The sequence below is a fragment of the Apodemus sylvaticus genome, chromosome 4 (assembly GCF_947179515.1).
Source record: "Apodemus sylvaticus chromosome 4, mApoSyl1.1, whole genome shotgun sequence".
NCBI classification, from domain to species: domain Eukaryota; kingdom Metazoa; phylum Chordata; class Mammalia; order Rodentia; family Muridae; genus Apodemus; species Apodemus sylvaticus.
Window position 1 is genome coordinate 74,559,441 of NC_067475.1, and position 23,389 is coordinate 74,582,829.

The following is a 23,389-nucleotide window of genomic DNA, read 5'->3' on the forward strand; positions in this document are numbered from 1 at the left end:
TAGCCTTGGTCCTCTGAGATACCCTAATGAAGCCAGGAGCTGTATTATTCACTGCCCAGGATGTCAGAAGGGAAAAGACTCAGTGGGAAATAGCCAGGAAGATCAAGTGGCTCCAGAAATGGTTGTGCAGGAACATATCTTATTTATAGTCTTGCAAAAGACACCAACTGGAAAAGTTGACTGGACTAAGGGATGGCTTCACTTAGAATATGCTGAGGAAAAAAAGACTAAAAGACTCAGATTGCTACTCACCCTACCAACTATTACCAAGATAGGTCAATGAATGGTGCACACAAGTAGGGAGAACTATATTCCTCAGAAAATAAGCAAAAGATTTACTAGGACATATGCACAGATGTACTCATTTAGAAGATAAAAAGTTTGCCCAAGCATTTAAGGAACCTAAAATGCATATTTAAAAGTCTCAGGTTTTGTGCAAGAGATATAATAAAACAGTGTAAGGTAAGCCAGCAAGTGAATGCTTATGCAGCAAAGAGTAAGCAAGGAGAAAGACCTAGGGGAGAACAGCTTAGAATATATTGAGAAATTGTACAGAACTTAAGGCAGAAAAATATGTTTACAAATACCTTCTAATGTTTTTAGATGTTTTCTCTGGATGGGGTGAGATATTCCCACTAAGCAGGAAAAGCTACAATGATAGCTAAAGACGATATTAGAGAACATTTTCTTGAGGTTCAGAGTGCCCAAGGAAATTGGATCAGAAAATGGTCCTCCTCCTATCTCTAAGGTAAGCCATCGATTGACAGAGATATTGGTGACTAATTGGAAACCCCATTGTGCTAACCATCCTCAGAGGTCAGGAGAGATAGAAAAAATAAACAGAACCTTACAAGAGATCTTAACTAAATTGACCTTGGAGACTGGCTTAAACTGTTTGTGCCCCTCCTTTGGTCCTATTCTAAGGCAGGAACAACCTTTACCATTTTAACCTGATCCCTTTTGATATCCTATTTGATACTCCAACTCTCTTAGTGTCCACTGGGCCCTCCAAAGAGGTATCCCACAACATGAGATTTAGCTCAAGCTATATACTTTTGATGCTCCAGTGATATCAGAAACCCCTCACTACTTCCAGAATGATTGAATGATGTTCAATGGAACATTACTACCTGGTGATACCTTTAGATTCTGGTTCTTTTCCCCATTCTATGTGTCTTTCTGCCACACCTGTTTTAGCACTCACTCTTTCCATTATGTTGAAATCGTTTTAGCTCTCCTGTTTTTTTTTTTTTTTTTCCAGATGAATTTGAGAATTGGTCAAGATTTATTTCATTAAACATTAAATATGAAGTAGAAATTCCAAATTAAGAATTATCCTGTTGAGAATATTTTTAGCTCTCCTTAGTTTTTTGTTATTCCAGTTGAATTTGAGAAATACTCTTTCTAACTCTGTGAAGAATTGAGTTGGGATTTTGATGGGGATTGCACTGAATCTGTATATTGCTTTTGCAAAATTGGCCATTTTTACTATATTAATCCTTCCAATCCATGAACTTGGGAGAACTTTCGATCTTCTTAGGTCTTCTTTAATTCCTTTCTTCAGAGACCTGAAGTTCTTGTCGTACAGATCTTGTTTGGTTAGAGTCACACCAAGATACTTTACATTGTTTGTGGCTATTGTGAAGGGTGTCATTTCCCTAATTTCTTACTCAACCTGTTTATCCTTTGTGTATAGGAAAGCTACTGATTAGTTGGAGTTAATTTTATATCCGGCCACTTTGCTGAAGTAGGTATTCTCTGGTGGAGTTTTTTGGGTCGCTTAAATATACTATCATATCATCTGCGTATAGTGATAATTTGCCTTCTTCCTTTCCAGTTTTTATCCCTTTGACCTCCATTTGTTGTCTAATTGCTATAGCTAGAACTTCAAGAACTGTATTGGATAAATATGGAGAGAGAGCACAGCCTTGTCTAGGCACTAATTTTAGTGGGATTGCTTCAAGTTTTTCTCCATTTAGTTTGAGGCTGGCTACTGGTTTGATGTATATTTCTTTTAGTATCTTTGGGCATGGGCCTTGAGTTCTTGTTCCTTCCAAGACTACTTCGAACATGAAAGGATGCTGAATTTTGTCAAATGCTTTTCAGCCTCTAATGAAATGACCGTGTTTTTTTTTTTGTTTTTGTTTTTGTTTTTTTTTTTTTTTTTTTTTTTTGCTTTGAAGTTGTTTAGGTAGTAGATTACATTCACATATTTCTGTATATTAAAACATTACTGAATCCCTAGGATGAAGCCTATTTGGTCTTGGTGAATGAATGCTTTGATGTGTTCTTGGATTCAGTTGGCGAGAATTTTATTGAGTATTTTTGCATCAATATTCACAAGGGAAATTGGTCTGAGTTTCTCTTTCCTTGTTGGATCTTTGTGTGGTTTTGCTATCGGCATAATTGTGGGTTCATAAAATGAGTTGGGGTAGTGTTCTTACTCTTTGTATTTTGTTTGCTGTCAAAGAAAATAGTTTGAAAAATATTGGTTGTAGGACTTCTTTGAAAATCTGATCACATTCTGCACTAAAACCATCTGGCCCTGTGTGTTTTTTGTTTGGGAGACTGTTAATGAATATTTCTATTTCTTTAGGGGTTATGGGACTGTTTAAGTCTTCTATCAGATCCTGATGTAAATGTGGTATTTGGTATCTGTCTAGGAAATTATCCATTTCATCCAGATTTTCCAGATGAGTTGAGTATAGGCTTATGCAGTAAGATCTGATGATTTTTTGAATTTCCTCAATTTCTGTTGTTATATCTCCCTTTGCATTTCTGATTTTGTTAATCTGCATGCTGTTGCTTTACCCTCTGGCTAGTCTGCCTAGGGGTTTATTTATCTTGTTGATTTTCTCAAAGAAGTAGCTACTGGTTTTGTTGATTCTTTGTAAAGTTCTTTTTGTTTCTACTTGGTTGATTTCAGCCCTGAGATTGATGATTTCCTGCGGTCTACTTCTGTTGGGTGTATTAGCTTTTTTCTGCTCTAGACTTTTCAGGTGTGCTGTTAAGCTCTAAAAGCTGGACTCCCTCTAAATGTGGGACTCCCTAAGAAGCAGATGTTCCCTTACAGAATAGGTGCACAGACAACTGTGTTGCTGCCCAGTTCTTGGCTGCAGATGGGGCCCTGACATACCATGTCCCAACTTTTCTGACACTCTGTTGTTCCCTGTGTTTCTACCTGCACCCATCTGCTCAGTTACAGGTGGAAAGATTGGAAATATTGTTATTTCTCCAATGGAGACTCAACTCGGTATATATCAATCAAATTAAGGACAGGCCTGTGGTAGATCTAGTTGGATGGGGAGGAAGGATCTAGGAGGAGCTTTGAGATTGAAAACGATGATCAGAATATTGTAAAGAAAACACAATTTTTACGATGTAAAAAAATGAGAAAGAAAAAACCCTGCCACCCAAATCAGAAAAAAAAAAAATGACAGCAAATCATTATTGACTTTAAATGTTCCTTTTATGCATATCCAAAAATTCCCATCTATATAGGTAGTGTGAAGTTCTGTCCCAGTTTATATATGTGGTTTGTGTGTGTGTGTATGTGTGTGTGTGTGTGTGTGTGTATGTGTATTTAAATAAAAGGAGTGGGTAGATAGACATGATGTGCCTGGTATTTTAAGAGGTTCAATTTTATCTCAAGCTTTGTTTTATTTTACTTTATTAAGATATATTTATTTATGTTTTATTCAAATGAACACACTGCAACTGTCTTCAGACACATACAAGAAGAGTGCTTAAGATCCCATTACAGATGACTGTGAGTCACTATGTGGGTGCTGGGAATTGAACTGAGGACCTCTGGATGTGCAGTCTGTGTTCGTAATTGTTGAGCCATCTCTCCAGTTCTTTACAATCTTTATTTCATTAAATATTAAACATGAAGTAGAAATTCCAAATCAACTACTGTACAGATGTGTCTTACATATAACTGAGCAGGCAGATCAAGGCTAGGTGAGAATGATTAATTCAGAGTCTTGCTCTTTCTGCTAGGGTGTGTTATCAACTCCATTAACATTTCCAAAAAGTAGGTATGAGCCTATTGATTGGTTCAGTCAGTTGCCTGAGCCACAACAAATATGGAGCTGATGGTACAATGAGTTCAGACATCACCCTGAAATCATCACTCACTGGCTTCAAGCAGAAAACGTGCCTATGGAGAGACATGGCAATGCAGTTAAGAACATAGGCCAGTGCAAATAATTCATAGACCACCAGGGAAGTGGATCCCTGCCCCAGCTCTTCTCTACCCCTACCCTCAGCCCACCCCCCACAGGGAGAAGACTGTGTGGTGGAGGAGGAGGTGCTTAGAGAGATAACTCAAAAAAATAAATATATTCCAATAAGCTTGAATAAATAAATTCCTTTATTTATTTTATTGAGTGTATGGTGCAAGAAGGAAAATGGTACAAAAGGAAGGGACAGACGGCCATCTTCCCCTGCTGGAATGATCCATACTATGAGAAGGAAGGCAGTCAGACCCTGGTAAAAGTAGTCTCAGGTGCTTTATCAAAAGGACTGGTTCTATCCCCCTTTCTGATTCCCTCAGGGCAGTCTTGGAGCCCTGCAGAGATAGAAAGAAAGGGAAACCACTGGCATACCAGTGAGTGTGTGAGTGAGTGAGTGAGTGAGTGAGTGAGTGAGTGAGTGACTGAGCAGGCAAGCTGGAGAAACAAAACAAACAACCAAACAAACAAAACCAAAAGAAATGTCTCTAAAGTTTGGCCCAACAAAACAAAGCAGAGAAAGCTCACATACATTCCAAAACAGATGATTGCTTGAAACTTCTTTCTGGCTGGAGGGAAAATGATGTCCCTGAGCATTTTTTGGAATACCTTTAAAAATGTTAATTTATCTTTTTTAAACTTATTTATTTATTTGTTTGTTTTTATTTTTCCCAAACAAGGAATTCCACTAAGAGGACAAATGCACTAAGAGAAAACAAATCCAGATTGCAAATGGCTGAAGTGATGACATTCATTCTCTTCCCAACTTCAAACATTTAGTTTCCATGAAAGTATAAGGAACAGATAAAAAAAGATTTTTACCTTGAGCCAATGAATTCAGAAGATACATTGATGCTGAAATAGTGCAAAAAAAAAAAAAAAAAAAAAAAAACCTTTTTACTTCCACCTTAGAACACATCTCCAAATTTTAAGAACTCAGAGTATATCGTCAATTAGGAATTAGCTATAGGATCACTTTTTTGACTAATTGAAAACCAATTATCATTTGTAGAAAGGCCATTACTCAGAAAAATATCAAAATGTAATGGTTGATTATTGGTAGCATGTTCTATAGTATAAGCCCTCTGTTTTATATATTTTAAAGCTTCAATGGGGCAGTCTTTGTGTGCTATAATGACTTTTCCTGTAATTTTAAAGTACCCCAGTATTATATGCAATGTTAAAGCATTGTAAAAGTGTTAAATGTATGCCACTTCCTATCACCAAGTGGAATATGGAGACATGGAGGCAGAAGACACTTAATGAACAAGCATATGACAGAGAGATTGAAGACAAAGAGAAGCAAGAATAGTTTGGCAGGATGAAAAGTTGCAGAGCTACAGACCCATGGTGAGGAGTAGCCTGATCTGCGTAGTTTGTTCTACTTGTTTAGGACAGGAACATGTCTTATTTATATCATGCTCTTACTAAGGTTCAAGATACTTCCTATGTCTCTGCATCATTAGGGGTCTATGTTGATGTCTGTGGCCAATGTAACGCCTAAAGTTCACTGGTCTGTACTCTTGCCTGGTGTCATGATGAATTCAGAGGGCTGCACAGAGGTGGCACCAATTCTCACAGGCTGAGGCACTAAAAAGTGCTGTCTTTTCTCTTCCCTGGGCAGTTTGGGAAATCTAGATCCCAAAGGCATGAAAAAGGGAGAGTTGACACAACACATAGCTAACTACACCATTCTACATAGCTGGGCCTACAACTCACTAGGGTGGTGCTATGGATCAGTCCCGGCAAATTGCTTGCTATAGCACCCAGGGAAGTGGCACTGCAATATCCCTAACATGACTTTGGGAGAGTTGGCCTGAAGGCACGAGAACAAAAGTGCTGGCACTGATGCTATGAGCTTGAATGGGTAAGTCCCCTGCAAGCCACCATCTCAGGTTGTGTAGCTGCCTTGCCCATCACCAGGGCAAAATAAAAGATATTCTTGTGGCACATGTTTAAAAGAACTGCTGGAGGGCTAAAAAAGCCACTATCATCCAGGCCCAGAAATAGGGATTTGATTTGGCCAAGCCCAAAATATAACTTATCAATGAACTGATAGAGCATGAGAAAGAAACTTTCCTGCTCAATCAAAGATGGAGAATCAAAGACAAAGATTTTCCTTAATGACATAAGGCAACAACAGAATATTTGAGAGAAATCCTTTGGTTTAACCTGTGCTGAAAGTGTAGCAGAAGACGGAGGCCTGTAACAAAACCAATGACACATTGCAGTAAAGAAAATATGACTGGGCCAAAACAAGCATAATATATGAAACACTTAGTTTTTATTTTTCTCTCTTAAATTTTATTTTAATTCATATTTATATTTTGTGGACAAGTTGCGAGGACAGAAGATGTTTATGAAGGGTCCAAGAAATGAGTGGGATTCAGTGCATTCAATTAAATTCACAATCAATAAAAAGTATAAATATTTTTGACCTTATGAGACAGGTATGGATTCTATCATCAGTATTGATATTCTTAGAAATACTTTTATAGACATGTATATTTTGTGTTAGATATAATATGAATTCCAATCTCTTCTTTTTGGACTATTGCCCTTATCATATTTGAGAAAGTAAATACAAAGACATATGCATATTTTTTGCCTGCCAAACAACAGACTACATTGATATTCATTCATCATAGATCATTTTCTTCTGCCTATCAGAAATGAATCCCTGGGAGAAATGTTCTAGAATCCAATTTAGAAATTTGGATTTCTAAATTAGAAATTTAGACATTCTGGCGTTATGATTTTTGATCTGATCATTGGGTATATTAAATTGTGTTTGCAGAAATTGAGCAGTATTGTGATTTAGAGTGTTCCAATCAGTGGCCTTTAGGAGATGTGAAAAGAAAAAGAGACCACACTAGAGTGTCTGCCTGTGCATTCATTATACTTATGTCTCAGACAATCTTAAAATAAGCACACATGTTAATGATGATGACTTGCAAGACCTGGAATGAATTATTTCCTGAACTATGGGTGAAAGACTGTGGATAACATTATCTATTGGAATATATAGAAGTTTCCATCAAAGAGCTGGTAATGTCAGTAAAGGGAGAGTCAGTGACAATGTTAGTTAGAAAGGATGAGGCTCTAGGACCTTTATGACTACCAAATAATTCTGCTAGATAGCAACAATTGGTACAAAATTCAAGTTTTGATATCCTGTGTTCCATCTATGAAATAGACACAAGCATTAAAAATACAGGAAATCCAAAGTTTATAAGAGAATATACCTTGAGTATGTTTTAATAATTAGAACAATATTCCAGAATGGTAAAGATCAAGTTTACTGGGCAAAATTAAAATTTCTCATGAAATACATTTTTCCTAAAGCAATTTATTTCTTATTAGGCTATACTACTTGAATAAAATAACGTTTTACTTTCAATTATGTATGTAAAATATTCCCAAATATATTTTTACTAGTCATTTTTTGTCATTTTCTAATATGTTAGAGAAGCAGAGTGCTAGTTAAGAATATTTTGATGTAATTGTGGGTACAGGAATTTTCTTAACTCATACATGAAATCCTATTTAATAATTATTAACAGCTCGTTGAATTAAACAGCATGTTGACCATTGTTATAATTCAGTAATTCCTTTGCAGAGAACCATGATTGTACCAAAAGTTTAAAGCTTTCCTGTGAAATATCCTAGCCAATTAATTACAGTTACTCTATTTCTACTTGTTCCATGATGATTTAAAATATATTCTAATAACTTAAAAATTAATTAAAACCATGTATGCTCTAGAGGAAAGTATTAATCTTATACCCACAAGGAATTTGGAGTTAAAAAGGTGGATTGACTACAAGCAATTAAAAGTTCAAACTAAAAAAATAAATGTTAATTTCTGGTCAAAATGCCTCTTATTTTTCCATCCCACTACAATCAAAACATCCAAAAATATCTAAATTATAAAATGAAGAATTTGGTCAAATCATGAGTATTTGTTGCCTCAAATCAAAAGTGTTAGATTTAAATGGTCAACATCCAGATGCAGATGTAGAAAAGTTAACTATGAAGACTGGACATATAAGTCACTATTACTATATTCAAAGGCACTTTAAATATCCATGAACCATGTTTTGAAGCAGTACTTATAAATTGCTTTTTTTGTCAATATTTGACTTTGAATCAAGAATCTGGATTATTTTCTAAAATATTAATTTTCTCTACCACACAGGTTGCATATTATTTGTTTTATGTCATATATCTGAGCTCAGAAACTTTGAAATAAAGAAGAATATTCACCTAGAGAGACCTTAATCTGATATGCTTGGTTATACATTGTGAAGTTTCACAAGACTGGGAAATGAAGGTCATTGTCCATGCCAAGATTAGAGTTTATGCAGTAAGATGGATGGATGCAAAGACTGATACAGTGGCTTCATAATAAAGAAGAATAGAAGCACGTCTCTGAGAACCTACCCTGGACAATAACAGGCAATGTTACCAAGGGTTGAAGCATATAGAATTTGGCAATCATGGATCAATGCCATCATTATAAATGCTATTCCTATTAGTTACTCTGAGCATAGTCCCAATTATTATATCTAATCTTGTCCCTTTGTGCAACATGAAATATAAAAGGCTTGGCTTGAAAGCTAATTCTATTTCCAAGGCACTCAGAGTTTCTGTCCTCAACCTTATTGGAGAAGTCCTTATATCAGAAAGGTGATTGGGTGTCTTTACCTTGGCAAAATTAGTTGGCCAGTGTTTGAAGGCGATTACAGGCCTGTCAGTGGCAGTAGTAAATAAACACCAAATCTTAAAACCTTTTATCCACACCATAAAGTCAGGATAGTCTTAAGAGATTATAGTATTATATCTCATCTGAATTTGAGTACTGATAGAGACACCAGGCCGGAAATATACCTTAATGTGAGAAACTACATAAGACAATGGAAACATTTGTGAAATTCTCTCTCCAACCTAGATATTGAACATGTTTTCTATGGATGCCTTGATAGAGAATTGCTTTGTATAATTTTTTTTATTCGGTATATTCTTTATTTTCATTTCAAGTAATTTTCCCTTTCCTGGATACCCCCATCCCGAAAAGTCCTATAAGCCCCTTGCCTCTCCTTGTTCCCCAATCAAGGAAGTGGGGAGGGGTGGATTGGGCTTTGTATATTTTGAATCATAAATCCTGGGCATCACATTTAGCCCTGTGAGAGTTTGCCTGCTTTTTTCTTAATTGGTGCCATCCTTGGAATGAACAAAACATCACATTATAATTTTTTGGCATTTGGCTTGCAACATAAAAGAAAATGAACTTATCTCACCAATAAATCATCAGAAACTTTGAAAGGAGTAGCCCCTAGATGTCCCCATTTTAATTTTCTTTACTTCCCATTATTGAAAGACACACACCAGGGAACTGGCTGATAGCTGAATTGTTCCACATCAGTGAGAGGGACTCCATGTTTTCCATAGTATGAACAATCACTAACTCTATGTTTTTCTTTTTATCAGGGCTATAATACAGGAGCCTGTTGAGTGTTATGACTTCTTTTTTGCTTTTATTCAATCATTAATCCCATTCTAGAAAGCTCATGTTGGCACAGCTAAAACATTCTTTTCTTTTTCGGTTAACAAAGAAATCAAGGACATTTGCCCTTATAAATGATGGAAAGCATATCTTACTGGGTCAGAAATACATTCCAAACATGGTCCTGTTGCTTCTAAGAAGACTATGTCCTTTTTAAAGTGAATGCATGCCACATTTTTCATTATGGCTCTTGAAATCTTGACTAAGTTTTTTTTTTTTTTTGTCAATTTATGATCTTTACAAATTTCAATTTGTTGTGTTTTAAACAATGATTACTCCAGTGTATAATTGTAACACAACTTTATTTTAATCTGATCTTGAAGGAATCTTGGTTGCTTACATTTTCTTACCTTTATACATAAAGATACTACAAACATAATAGGGCAAGTGTCCTTGTAGTAGGGTGAAACACCCTTTGAGAATATCTCCTCAGTAATATATGTGCATCTTGACATAGATTTATTGTCAACTCTCCAAGGAATGGACATTTTGACTCCTGTTAGATGTATAAGTTTGTACCAACAGTAATGGAGGAATGTTCCCCTTGCTTAATGCACATCACCATCATCTGTCACTTGTTCTATTGACCACAGTCATTTTTAGAAGTGTAAAGTGAAACACAAAGACATTTTAATTTGCATTTTCCTGATAAATAAGGATGCTATAGATGTCTTTTTTTCTCAGCCATTTGAAATTCTTTGATTTAAAATTATCTGTATAGATATGTATACCAATTATTAATTGTATTATTTGTCTTCTTGATATATAACTTCTTGATTTCTTCATTTACTTTTGGCATTATTCCTATATTGAGTGTGCAGTTTGTGAAATTCTGTTCCATTTCTATATCTAGGTTGTCACTTTCTCTGTTTGACAGTGTCCTTTGCCTTATGCAACCTTTCAGTGTTATGAGGTCCTACTTGTTAATTGTTGATCTTAGTGCATTTCGTATCTACCATCTCTTCAGGTTGTTGTTGCCGATGTCAAGGATTTAAAGAACATTCCTCCATTACTGTTGGTACAAACTTATACATTTCACAGGAGTCAAAGTGGCCATTCCTTAGAGAGTTGGCAATCACTCTATGTCAAGTTGCATATATATCACTGAGGAGATATCTCAAAGGATGTTTCACCCTACTACAAGGACACTTGCCCTATTATGTTTGTAGTGTCTTTATGTATAAAGGTCAGAAAATGTAAGCAATCTAGATTCCTTTAAGATCAGATTAAAATAAAGTTGTGTTACAATTATACACTGGAGTAATCATTGGCTAAAACACAAACTAAATCTATCCTCCATTGTGTATTTGATTAGGTTCAGTGTATGTGGATTTTTTGTTGAAATCTTTGATCCCCATGGTCTTCAGTCTTGTTCAGGGCAGTAATTATGCATATATTTGTACTCTTATCCTCACAAACGTCCTTTATGAGTGACATCATTTGATGAAGATGCTGTTTTTCCAGTGTGTATTTCGGGTTTCTTAATAAAACTCGTGTGTTCGTAGATGCATGAATTAATGTGTGGGGCTTTATTGGATTCTTCTGATCACCTCTCTGTTTTAATACCAGTATTATAGAGGTTTTATTAATATAGCAATGTAGTATATTACTTGAAATCATGGATAGTGAGACTTTAGAAGCTCTTTATTTTTCAGGATTGTTTAAACTACCATGGAAACTTTGTGTTTCAACATGAAGAAGAAAATTAGCCCTTCAAAGTCTCTGAGAAATTGTATTGGACTTTTGACAACAGGAATTGATTTGAATCTGTAACTTGTTTTTGGTAGGAGGGAAATTATTTTATATGTTAATCTAAATGATCCAAAAGCACAGATCGTTCCATGTTCTGATTTCTCCTTTAATGACTATCTGAGTCAAAATCTAGTTTCCACAAGCATTTTCATAATTGCTGTTTCAGTTCGTACACTTATCAGGAGTATAGAAAAACACCTCTCCCCACCTTCCCTGTGTTATTGTCTTTTGTTTCTGTAATGAGTGACATAATGGTTAGATTGAAAATGAGATGCTGAAATAATTTAATTTGCATTCTCCAAGTACCAAATTATGTCACAACCTTAAAGTATACATTGAACATTATTTTATATTTCTCCATCGAGAATTCTCATTTCCATTTTTTCACCCGGTTTCTTCCTTGGGGTTTGTATTGTTTTGTTTTGTTTTTCTTGGTTATGTTTCTCTGTCTTTTAGATCTCAGATACTGCTAACGTGCTCAGCAAAATTTTCTCCCAATTTACCTGCTGTGTCTTCATCCAGTTATTGTTATACATTGTTTCACAGGTATTTCATTTTTATTTCCTGAAGTTCCACTTGTCAAATGTTGTCATTATTTATTGATCTACCAAAGTTTTGTTCATATTCTCTTTCCTTATCCTCGTAATCTCAGAGATTTCTTTCCTAATCACTTCCCCTAACACTTTGAAGTTTTGGGTATTACATTAAAAGCTCTAATCTCTTGTAGTGTTTATTGAGAAATATGGCATTTAGTTCTTCTACATGCAGATATCAAATTTCTCTGCACCATTTGTAAAACACATCTATTTCCCTTAATAACATTCTTAGGAGCTTCTGAAAACTAGGGTTATCCACAAAAAGACCTACAGAGTTAATGGTCCTGGGGCCAATGAGGCTCATGGATACTTAACCACCATTCAATGAGCATTCATGCACTGAAACTAAAACTCTAAGCTTATATAGTTATTGGAAATTGGTCTTTATGAGTGTCTCCTAATGATTAGATCATGAGCCATCACTGATTCTGTTGCCTGCCTTTTGATTCATTTCCCCTATCATGGGGAAGGATGAACATATCTGAGATGTTACAGCAGTGTATGATCTATTCTATGCATCACTATTAAAGAACTAATGTCTCTCCTACTTGAAATTGTGCAAAACTAACAGAGTTTCTGTAAAGTACCTGAGTCAGAAGACAAATTATGGAGCTACTTTAGTATTAACACAGACATAAGTGAGATTAGCACCAAGAAACCAATTTCTGAGTCCATGTTTCCATGCTTTGGGGCTATTTCATGATTCCTTGGTCATGAAATAGATTGGGGTATTCTCATCTGCAAGTTAAGAGTTGAAATTCTTCCCCTTCCCTCTTCATGGTGGAAGTGGTACATCTACTTTGATAAAACTCATAAAAAAATCTTCATGAGCTACTGCTGACAGACTCACAAGGAGAGCTTGCTTTTGATACATAGCCTTAAGTGTTTCTTTTCAGGTAAGAGTAATTTCCACTTAACAATGTGTCTCAGAAATTCTTTATTCATTACCTATGGATTGCCATGGAATTGGGTTGAATACTTCTTCAAAAGACTATTTACTCATAAAAGCAATATTAGCATTATGCAAACAAGTAAAGTAGAACTAGAGAAATGCAGGAAGCAATCTAAGAGGGCTCCTTGTAGATGAGGATAAACTATCTAACTAATCTCCCACTTAAAGCCACTTTTCAGGATGTTACATTGTACACAAAAAAGGTACAAGAAGGTATTTGTGTTTAACTTCAAGAGACCATTGGCAGTATTATATATTGGCAACATTTAGCTCAGTTGGCCTCAGCAGATAATGAAAATTCTCTAGGTTCAGTTTGGAAAACCATGGTAGGTGTGTTGTATGAGAAAAAACAAATAATAAATAACATACCTATTGAAGGCTTTACCTCTTTCTTTGTCCACATGCTGCTAAATCTCTGAAGAAAGCTTCCTTTTTATCCACTGCAAGGTGCCAAGAATCGACAGAATTTTCCCTAAATAAATGTCCTGTTTCTATTCCCTATGAAATATTGGCCAGGAGACATGTATAAGAGACTCTTATATGTGTGAAAATTCTGGAGAATTTTCTTAAGAAGTCCAGAAACTCTATGAAAACAAAGCAATCTCCATTTTTCCACTGTGGGTCTGCTTGGTGAATTGGTAGTTGTGTATTTTTATTGAGCTGTATCTCCTCTCATTATTTTGGAAGATTTCCTTTCATCTTTTTTTCTCTCCCTACTAAATGATACTACCAAATATTAAGGACACAAAACAGACCAGAAAAGTCAGTGAAGATAATTGTCTTTGTTCCACCCTTTCATACAATCCTACTCCAGACATAATTAAGAACAAAAAACCGTACCCATAAAACACCCACCATTATGAAATCTGAGAATGAGCAGTGTGATGCAGCAATCAGGTTGAAAAGCTTTGTAAACAACCCCCTGCCTTGAGTTTCATTTGAGGAAAGGTGTTGGATAGTTTTGCAAAAGAATTTTCATTGTGTTCTGTGGGAATATCTTACAAGCATGGTGAATGTCACAGTAATAAGTACCTACTGCAAAGGCTACACACCCTTGGTTTCTCATCCCCTTACATAATTTTTAGCAAACACAAAAGGAAAGTCATAGACAGTGATGGTTTCCACTGCCCACTTCCAATATCACTAATATATTCTTCTTACTCCTGGTTCTATTTTATTCCATCATAAAGAATCACTATAGTCCCACTCTCTTCTGATCCAAGCTATACTCAATATCCCGAGTTCCCTGCATACATATTAGGTATTTGAGCAAATCACAGTGCTACACATTGAGTTTGGGATTCATTCACATGAGTAAAACTCCAATACATATTATTAGAACACACTGATAAAATAGAAAGGTTTTGGAACAGAAAGATGAACTCATTGTATGTCAAAGAATAAAACTGGTTCCTTAGTCATGATCCACATTCTAAGCTATAGTTTGGGATTCTGAGCAGGGTTCTTGACTCTGGATTTTCAGTTTAAATCTACAAATCTCCACCACTTCACAGATATTTTAGAAAAAAAAAACTTACATAGATGCTGCCTCCATGGAAGCAGTTGCTCTATCCTCATGATAAAATCACTGAGGGTTTAATCAAAATTCTATATATTTTGAGTCTGACTTCTGAACACAGATTACCCTGACACTGAGATACTGGTGTACATGACACTAAGAGATATCTCTGAGGACTGGAGCTTATTATATATGTCTTGTGAATATGTTATTGAGTTGTAAGAAGTTCAAGTTCCTGCCAGTGATCCCAAGGAAGAGAATATATAGAATAATGCCACAACAACATAGAGAAAGCTATCAGTTCAGGTGCAATGAGATCTCTGTCTCACTAGCTCAAAACAGAGCCCTGCATAGGGCTGAGGGTTGATCTGAGCATTCTACCTCACTTGGATATTAGCCCAGAAAGCAGAATATCTAGGAGAACAGGTATGGAATAAGAGTGTTGTCAGAACATAACCAAATATGAAATTTTATACTATCCCTATCAGGACTGAGATTGAGTTCTTAACTTTCTTTTCCTAGTGAATTTAGCCTTATAAACTCACCCCCACAACCCTCACTTCTGTACTTGAGGTAGTGACAATACCTGATGGCCTTATATGCCATTATACGTCATCTCTTCTTACTGGGATATGTCCAAACACCACTTGGAATTCCTTTTCTGCAAATATGCATTGCCAGCACTTGAGTTCCAGTCAGTAATGTACACAAATCCTCAAAACCTATACTTCTTCTCCAAGGATTAGACAGGCCTATTCATCCCCTAATAAAGACATGTTTTTTTTCACTCCATTTTTTTTCTCTGCAGAAAAGTATTTCTCCTATTCTAATTCCAACCAGGATCCTGCCTATACTACTTACTCTGCTAAAGTTCATGTCCTCTAGTCTAACATTGCATTCAATTTTGAATAGCCTGACAACAAAGTTAAGAAGGTCAGAAATTAACAAATGGAACCTAAACTTAGAAGTATTATATAGTACAAAAGATACTGTCATTCCAACAAATTGGCAGCCTACAAAATGAGTAAGAATTTTCAATAACAACATACCTAATAGAATATCAATCTGAAAAATATGGAAAGAATACAAGGTAGGATATATCAAGAAAATAATAATAAAATTTAAAAAATAGTTTAAAGAAGTAAATAGAATTTTTTATTTGACATATTTTTTATTAATGATTTCCCCTTTTCTGGCCCCCAATCCCAGAAAGTCTCATAAGCCCCCTTAACTCCCCATGTTCTCCCACCCACCCTTTCCCACTTCCCTGTTCCGGTTTTGACCTATACTGCTACACTGAGTCTTTCCAGAACAAGGGGCCACTCCTCCATTCTTCTTGTACCTCATTCGATGTGTGGATTATGTTTAGAGTATTCCAGTTTTCTAGGCTAATACCCACATATTAGTGAGTGCATGCCATGATTGATCTTTTGAGAGTGGGTTACTTCACTTAGTATGATGTTTTCCAGCTCCATCCATTTGCATAAGAATTTCATGAATTTATTGTTTCTAATGGCTGAATAGTGCTCCATTGTATATATATACCACATTTTTTGCATTCATGATTCTGTTGAGGGATACCAGGGTTCTTTACAGCTTCTGGCTATTTTACATAGGGCTGCTATGAACATAGTGGAGCATGTATCCTTATTACATGCTGGGGAATCCTCTGGGTATATGCCCATGAGTGGTATATCAGGATCTTCTGGCAGTGACGTGCCCAGTTTTCGGAGGAACCGCCAGACTGAATTCCAGAGTGGTTGTACCAATTTGCAACCCCACTAGCAGTGGAGGAGTGTTCCTCTTTCTCCACATCCTGGAGCCAACACCTGCTGTCTACTGAATTTTTAATCTTAGCCATTCTGACTGGTGTAAGGTGAAATCTCAGGGTTGTTTTTATTTGCATTTCCCTGATGACTAACGAAGTTGAGCATTTTTTAAGATGCTTCTCAGCCATCCGAAGTTCTTCAGGTGAAAATTTTTGTTTAACTCTGTACCACATTTTTAATAGGGTTATTTGGATTTCTGGTGTCTAACTTCGAGTTCTTTGTATATATTGTATATTAGCCCTCTATCTGGTGTAGGGTTGGTGAAGATCTTTTCCCAATTTGTTGGATGCTGATTTGTCCTTTTGATGGTTTCTTTTGTCTTACAGAAACTCTGTAATTTTATGAGGTCCCATTTGTTAATTCTTGATCTTAGAGCATACTCTATTTTTATTCTGTTCAGAAACTTTCCCCCTGTACCGATGTCCTCAAGGGTCTTCTCCAGTTTCTTTTCTAGTAGCTTCAGAGTGTCTGGGTTTATGTGTAGGTCCTTGATCCATTTGGAGTTGAGCTTAGTATAAGGAGACAAGGATGGATCAATTCGCATTCTTCTGCATGCTGACCTCCAGTTGAACCAGCACCATTTATTGAAAAGGCTATCTGTTTTCCATTGGATGTTTTCAGCTCCTTTGTCGAGGATCAAGTGACCTTAGGTGTGTGGGTTCATTTCTTGATCTTCAATCCTGTTCCACTGATCTGCCTGCCTGTCACTGTACCAATGCCATTCAGTTTTTAACACTTTTGCGCGGGAGTGTTGCTTGATGTTAGGGATACTGATTCCCCCAGAATTGCTTTGCTGTTGAGAAGAGTTTTAGCTATCCTGGGATTTTTGTTATGCCATATGAATTGGAAAGTTTCTCTTTCTAACTCTGTGAAGAACTGAGTTGGGATTTTGATGGGGATTGCATTGAATCTGAATATTTCTTTTGGCAAAATGGCCATTTTAACTATATTAATCCTTCCGATCCATGAGCATGGGATGTTTTTCCATTTTTTTGAGGTATTCTTCCTTTTCCTTCTTCAGAGTCTAGAAGTTCTTGTCATACAGATCTTTCACATGTTTGGTAATAGTCACCCCAAGGTACTTTATACTGTTTGTGGCTATTGTGAAGGGGCTCATTTCCCTAATTTCTTTCTCAGCCTGCTTATCCTTTGAGTATAGGAAGGCTACTGATTTGCATGAGTTGATTTTATGACCTGCCACTTTGCAGAAGTTGTTTATCAGCTGTAGGAGTTCTCTTGTGGAGTTTTTTTGGTCACTTAGGTAGACTATTATATCATCTGCAAATGATGACTGTTTGACTTCTTCCTATCCAATTTGTATCCCTTTGACCTCCTAATGCTGTCTATTGGCCAAGCTAGTACCTCAAGTATAATATTGAAAATATAAGGAGAAAGGGGGCAGCCCTGTCTAGTCTCTGATTTTAGTGGGATTGCTTCAAGTTTCTCTCCATTTACTTTGATGCAGGCTACCGGTTTTCTGTATATTGCTTTTACTATGTTTAGGTATGGGCCTTGAATTCCTGTTCTTTCTAAGACTTTAAGCATGAAAGGATGTTGAATTTTGTCAAATTCTTTTTCAGCATCCAATGAAATGACCATGTGGTTTTTTTCTTTGAGTTTGTTTATGTAGTGGATTGATGCATTGATGTATTTCCGTATATTGAACCAACCCTGCATCCCTGGGATAAAGCCTACTTGATCATGGTGGATGATAGTTTTGATGTGTTCTTGGATTCGGATGGTAAGAATTTTACTGAGTATTTTTGCATCAATGTTCATAAGGGAAATTGGTCTGAAGTTCTCTTTCTTTGTTGGATCTTTGTGTGATTTTGGTATCAGCATAATTGTGGCTTTGTAGAAGGATTTGGGTAGTGTTCCTTCTGTTTCTATTTTGTGGAATAATTTGAAGAGTATTGGTGTTAAGTCTTCTTTGAAGGTCTGATAGAATTCTGCACTGAAACCATCTGGTCCTGTGCTATTTTTGTTTGTAAGACTTTCTATGACCCCTTCAATTTCTTTAGGGGTTATGGGACTGTTTAGATGATCTATTTGTTCCTGATTTAATTTTGCTATTTGGTATCTGTCTAGGAAAATGTTCATTTCCTCCTGATTCTCCTGATGTGCTGAGTATAGGCATTTGTAGTAGGATCTGATGATTTTTTGAATTTCCTCAGTTTCTGTTGTTATATCCTCCTTTTCATTTCCAATTTTGTTAATTTGGATACTTTCTCTGTGCCCTTTGTTCAGTCTGGCTAACAGTTTATCGATCTTGTTGATTTTCTCAAAGAACCGTTGATTCTTTGTATGGTTCTCTTTGTTTCCACTTGATTGCTTTCATCCCTGAGCGTGATGATTTCCTGTTTTCTACTCCTCCTGGGTACATTGACTTCTTTTTGTTCCAGAGCATTCACATGTGCTAGTGTATGCTCTCTGCTATTTCTTTTTGGAGGCACTTAGGGCTATGAGTTTTCCGTGTAGCACTGCTTTCATTGTGTCCTATAAATTTGGGTATGTTGTGCCTTCATTTTCGTTAAATTCTAAAAAGTCTTTGATTTCTTTCATTATTTCTTCTTTGGCCAAGGTATCATTGCATAGAGTATTGTTCAGCCTCCATGTGTATGTGGGATTTCTGTTGTTTTTGTTGCTATTGAAGACAAGTTTTACTCCATCGTGATCTTAAAGGAGGCATGAGATTAGTTTGATCTTCTTACATTTGTTGAGCTCTGCCTTGTTTCCAATTATATGGTCGATTTTGGAGAAGTACCATGAGGTACTGAGAAAAAGGTATATTCTTTTGCTTTAGGGTGAAATGTTCTATAAATATCAGTCAAATCCAATTGGTCCAAAGCTTCAATTAGTTTTACTGTGTCCCTGTTTATTTTCTGTTTTCCTGATCAGTCCATTGATGAGTGTTGAAGTCACCCACAATTATTATGTTAGGTGCAATGTGTGCTTTGAGCTTCAGTAAAGTTTCTTTTACAAATGATGGTGCCCTTTCATTTGGCGCATAGATGTTCAGAATTGAAAGTTCTTCTTGGTGGATTTTTCCTTTGACCAGCAGGAAGTGTCCTTTTGTGTCTCATTTGATGATTTTCGATTGAAAGTCAATTTTAACTGATATAAGAATGGCTAATCCGGATTGTTTCCTGAGACTGCTGGCTTGTAAAATTGTCTTCCAGCCTTTTACTCTAAAGTAGTTTTTGTCTTCGACACTGAGGTGTATCTCCTGTATGGAGCAAAATATAGGGTCCTGTTTCCTTATCCAGTCTGTTAGTCTATGTCTTTTTATTGGGGAATTGAGTCCATTGATGTTAAGAGATATTAAGGAATAGTGATTATTACTTCCTGTCATTTTTGATGTTATTTTTATATGTGAGTGGTTATCTTATTTCAGGTTTGATTAAAGAAGTTAACTATCTTTCTTTTTCCAGGGTTCAATTTCCCTCCTTGTATTGAAGTTTTTCTCCTATTATTCTTTGTAGAGCTGGGTTTATGGAAAGATATTTCGTAAGTTTGGTTTTGTCATGGAATATCTTGCTTTCTTCATCTATAGTGATTGAGAGTTTTGCTGGGTATAGTAGTCTTGTCTGACATTTGTGTTATCTTAGAATCTGCATGAGATCTGCCTAGGATCCTCTAGCTTTCATGGTCTCTGGTGAGAAGTCTGGAGTGATTCTGGTAGGTCTTCCTCTATAGGTTCCTTGGCCTTTTTCTCTTAATGCCTTTAATATTCTTTCTTTGTTTAGTACATTTGGGGTTTTGATTATTATGTGAGGGGAGGAATTTCTGCTCAGGTCCAGTCTGTTTGGAGTTCTGTAGGCTTCTTGTATATTCATGGGAATCACTCTCTTTAAGTTGGGAAAGTTTTCCTTCATAATTTTGTTGAACATATTTGGTGGTCCTTTCAGTTGTAAATCTTCACTCTCATCTATACCTATAAACCTTAGGTTTGGTCTTCTCATTGTGTCCTGGATTTCGTGGAGGTTCTGGGATACAAGTTTTTTGCATTTTGCATTTTCTTTGATTGTTGAGTCAATGTTTTCTATGGTATTTTCAGCATATGAGATTCTTTCTTCCATCTCTTGTATTCTGTTGTTGATATTTGCATCTATGGCCCCTGATTTCTTCTCAAGGTTTTCTATCTCCAAAGTTGTCTCCCTTTGTGATTTCTTAGTTGTTTCTTCTTCTGTTTTTAGATCCAGGATGGTTTTGCTCAGTTCCTACATTTGTTTGTTTGTGTTTTCCTTTAATTCTTTAAGAGATTTTTGTGTTTCCTCTTTTATGACTTCTGTCATTTGATTCACTTTCTCCTGCATTTCCTTAAGTTTTTTTTTTTGTTTGTTTTTTTGGTTTTTTTTTGTTTTTTTTTTTTTGTTTTTTTTTGTTGTGTGTGTGTGTGTGTGTGTGTGTGTGTGTGTGTATTTCTTCTATATTGGCTTCTATCTCTTGAGTCTTATTCTCTTGAATTTCTTTAAGTGATTTTTGTGTTTCCAGTATATGGGTTTCTAGCTTATTCATGTTCCCCTCTATTTCTTTTAAAGATACATTTATGTCCTTTTTGTGTTCTTCTAGCAGCATCATGACCAGTGATTTTAAATCCAAATCTTGTTTTTCTGGTGGTTTGGCATAACCAGGACTTGATATTGGAGAGTTTGGTTCAGATACTGCCATATTGCTGAGATTTCTGTTAGGAGCATTCCTGCATTTGCCCTTTGCCATCTTGTTATCTTTCGCGTTAGTTGGTCTTGTCTCTGGCTGGTGTTTGAGCCTCCTGTGAGGCTCTAGGGATATTTCTTCAACACTGGGTGGCTGGGTTTCCCCTGTCATAGATTGCTGATGTGCTGTCCTCCTCTTATGTGCCCTTGGAGCCCTAGTGTGCCTTCCCTCAGATTGTCTCTGTGAACCAGGTGGTGCCCGTTTGTTCCTTCAGGGAGTGCTGATGGTGTATGCTGTAGGACCTTTTCTGAGTTCTGATCACCCTGCTGGGCAGCTGATCTCCCAACTGGGTTGATGCACACAAGGCCATCCTAGCTGCTCAGGCCCTGAGTCTAGGCAAAAGCCTGACAGGCCAAGGCCCGAGCAAATTTCCCCTCAGGCTATGAGTGTTAACAGGTTCTGTCAGGTGGCTAGGTGTGCTTGTGCTCCCTGAAAGTGCCTGGAGTGTCTGCTGGGCTAACAACCTCCTTGCCAGGTTGGCACTCAGATGGCCCACCAAGCAGTCCAGGACCTGTGGGCTGTCCAAGGCCTGTCGGGCCTAGACCCTTTCTATGTTAGCCTCAGGCTATGATTGTTAGCTGACTTTGTCTGCTTGAACTCTCTGGCATCTCGTAGCCAAAACGCTGGTGCACGCCTGGCTGGGCAAACAACCTCCTGGCCAGGTTGGCACACTGATGGGTCCCGAACAGCCCAGGGCCTGGGTGAAGGCCAACGCCCATAGGGCTTACACCCCTGTGATGTTGGCCTTGCGGTTATGTTTGTGTACCTCAGGCTGTCTGATCTCTCTGGTGTCTGAGAGCCAAGATGGAGTTGAGTCTCAGGTAACTGACTGGTGGGAGGCAGATTTCAGATGTGGCTTCTGTGTGGTGAAAAGCACCATAAATCCAACCTGCTTGTAGCCCGGCTGGCCAGCAATGGTCATTCGTAGCGGGCACAGGGAATGACAGGACCCTGTCACCTTGGTTCCGCTGCTGATGGCTTTTCAGCTGGATGAGCCGCTGCTGCTTTTGCCACTGCTGCCTCTGCTTGAGACTCTGAAGATCATAAATAAAAATTTTGATAGTGGAAAATCAAATGGCTGAGAAATAAACTTTGAGCATCCTTAGACTTCAGGCAAAGCAAATAAAAATTACTTTGAGATTTCACGTTACTTGTTTCAAAAGAGCAGATCATGTGAATCAAAAGGAACACTTCCATTGCTGGTGAGTTGTAAAGTGATGTAACCTCTATAGAAATAAAAATGGCATTTTCTTAGATAGTTAGAAATCTCTATCTGAATATCTAGTTAGATTGTATGTGGGCATATGACCAGTGGGTATTTCCTTCTACAAAACAGATACTTAACCATGTTTATTGTGCTTTTATTATAAAAAGAAGAAAATAGAAACAAACTAGAATTCCTTCAAGAGTAGAACTGATAAAATAATGTGGTAAATTTACAAAACAGAGTATTATTTAGCTGGTAAGATATCCTGATATCATGATTTTTATTTAACAAAAATGAACTGCATTTTGAAAATAAACATAATACAGAGTCAACTATCCTAGAGCTAGAATCATAACTTCATATGCATTCATGGTCATAGGGTAGTATTCTCCTTAGGAGTTTAGCAGAGTCTTTGGAAGATTATTTCAGAGCCTGTATAGATGTGGTCTCTACCCCTTATCAGTGCTAATGTCTTATTTGTCGTCCTCAACAAAAAAAAGGTAACAAATAAAATGTTTTTGTTGTGACAAAATGGGTCTTATGAATAGGAATAAAAAATAAAAATGAAAACCTTATATGTTGAAATAGGCATGTGATTATGGCCATGAGGAAAAAAGAAATACATTGGGCTAATCAGTGTTCTTCATTTGAAAATCATGGCATGCCACAAACTGATTTGAGACATTCAGCAATGAACCTCTTTCCAGGAAAATGCCCTAGAATTCTGGGATGTCAATATAGTTAAAATGGGTAAGTGTTGGGGATACTATTTACAATGTGTGGTTTATAGGTGCAACAAGGCCATTTTTCAATATTCAATAAAAATGCCAAATTTTAGAAATTGTGATAATTAGCTCCTTCTCAGTAGGAACCATTTTGCACCTATTTTGTTGAAGCAGGATGATTCTTAAAAGGTCAAATGAATCTGCCCCCAGAGTTTATGATTCAAATTACAAATGTCAACCTTATATTATGGATTAAATAGAAAAACATATGCCATCCATAGTCTGAAGAAAA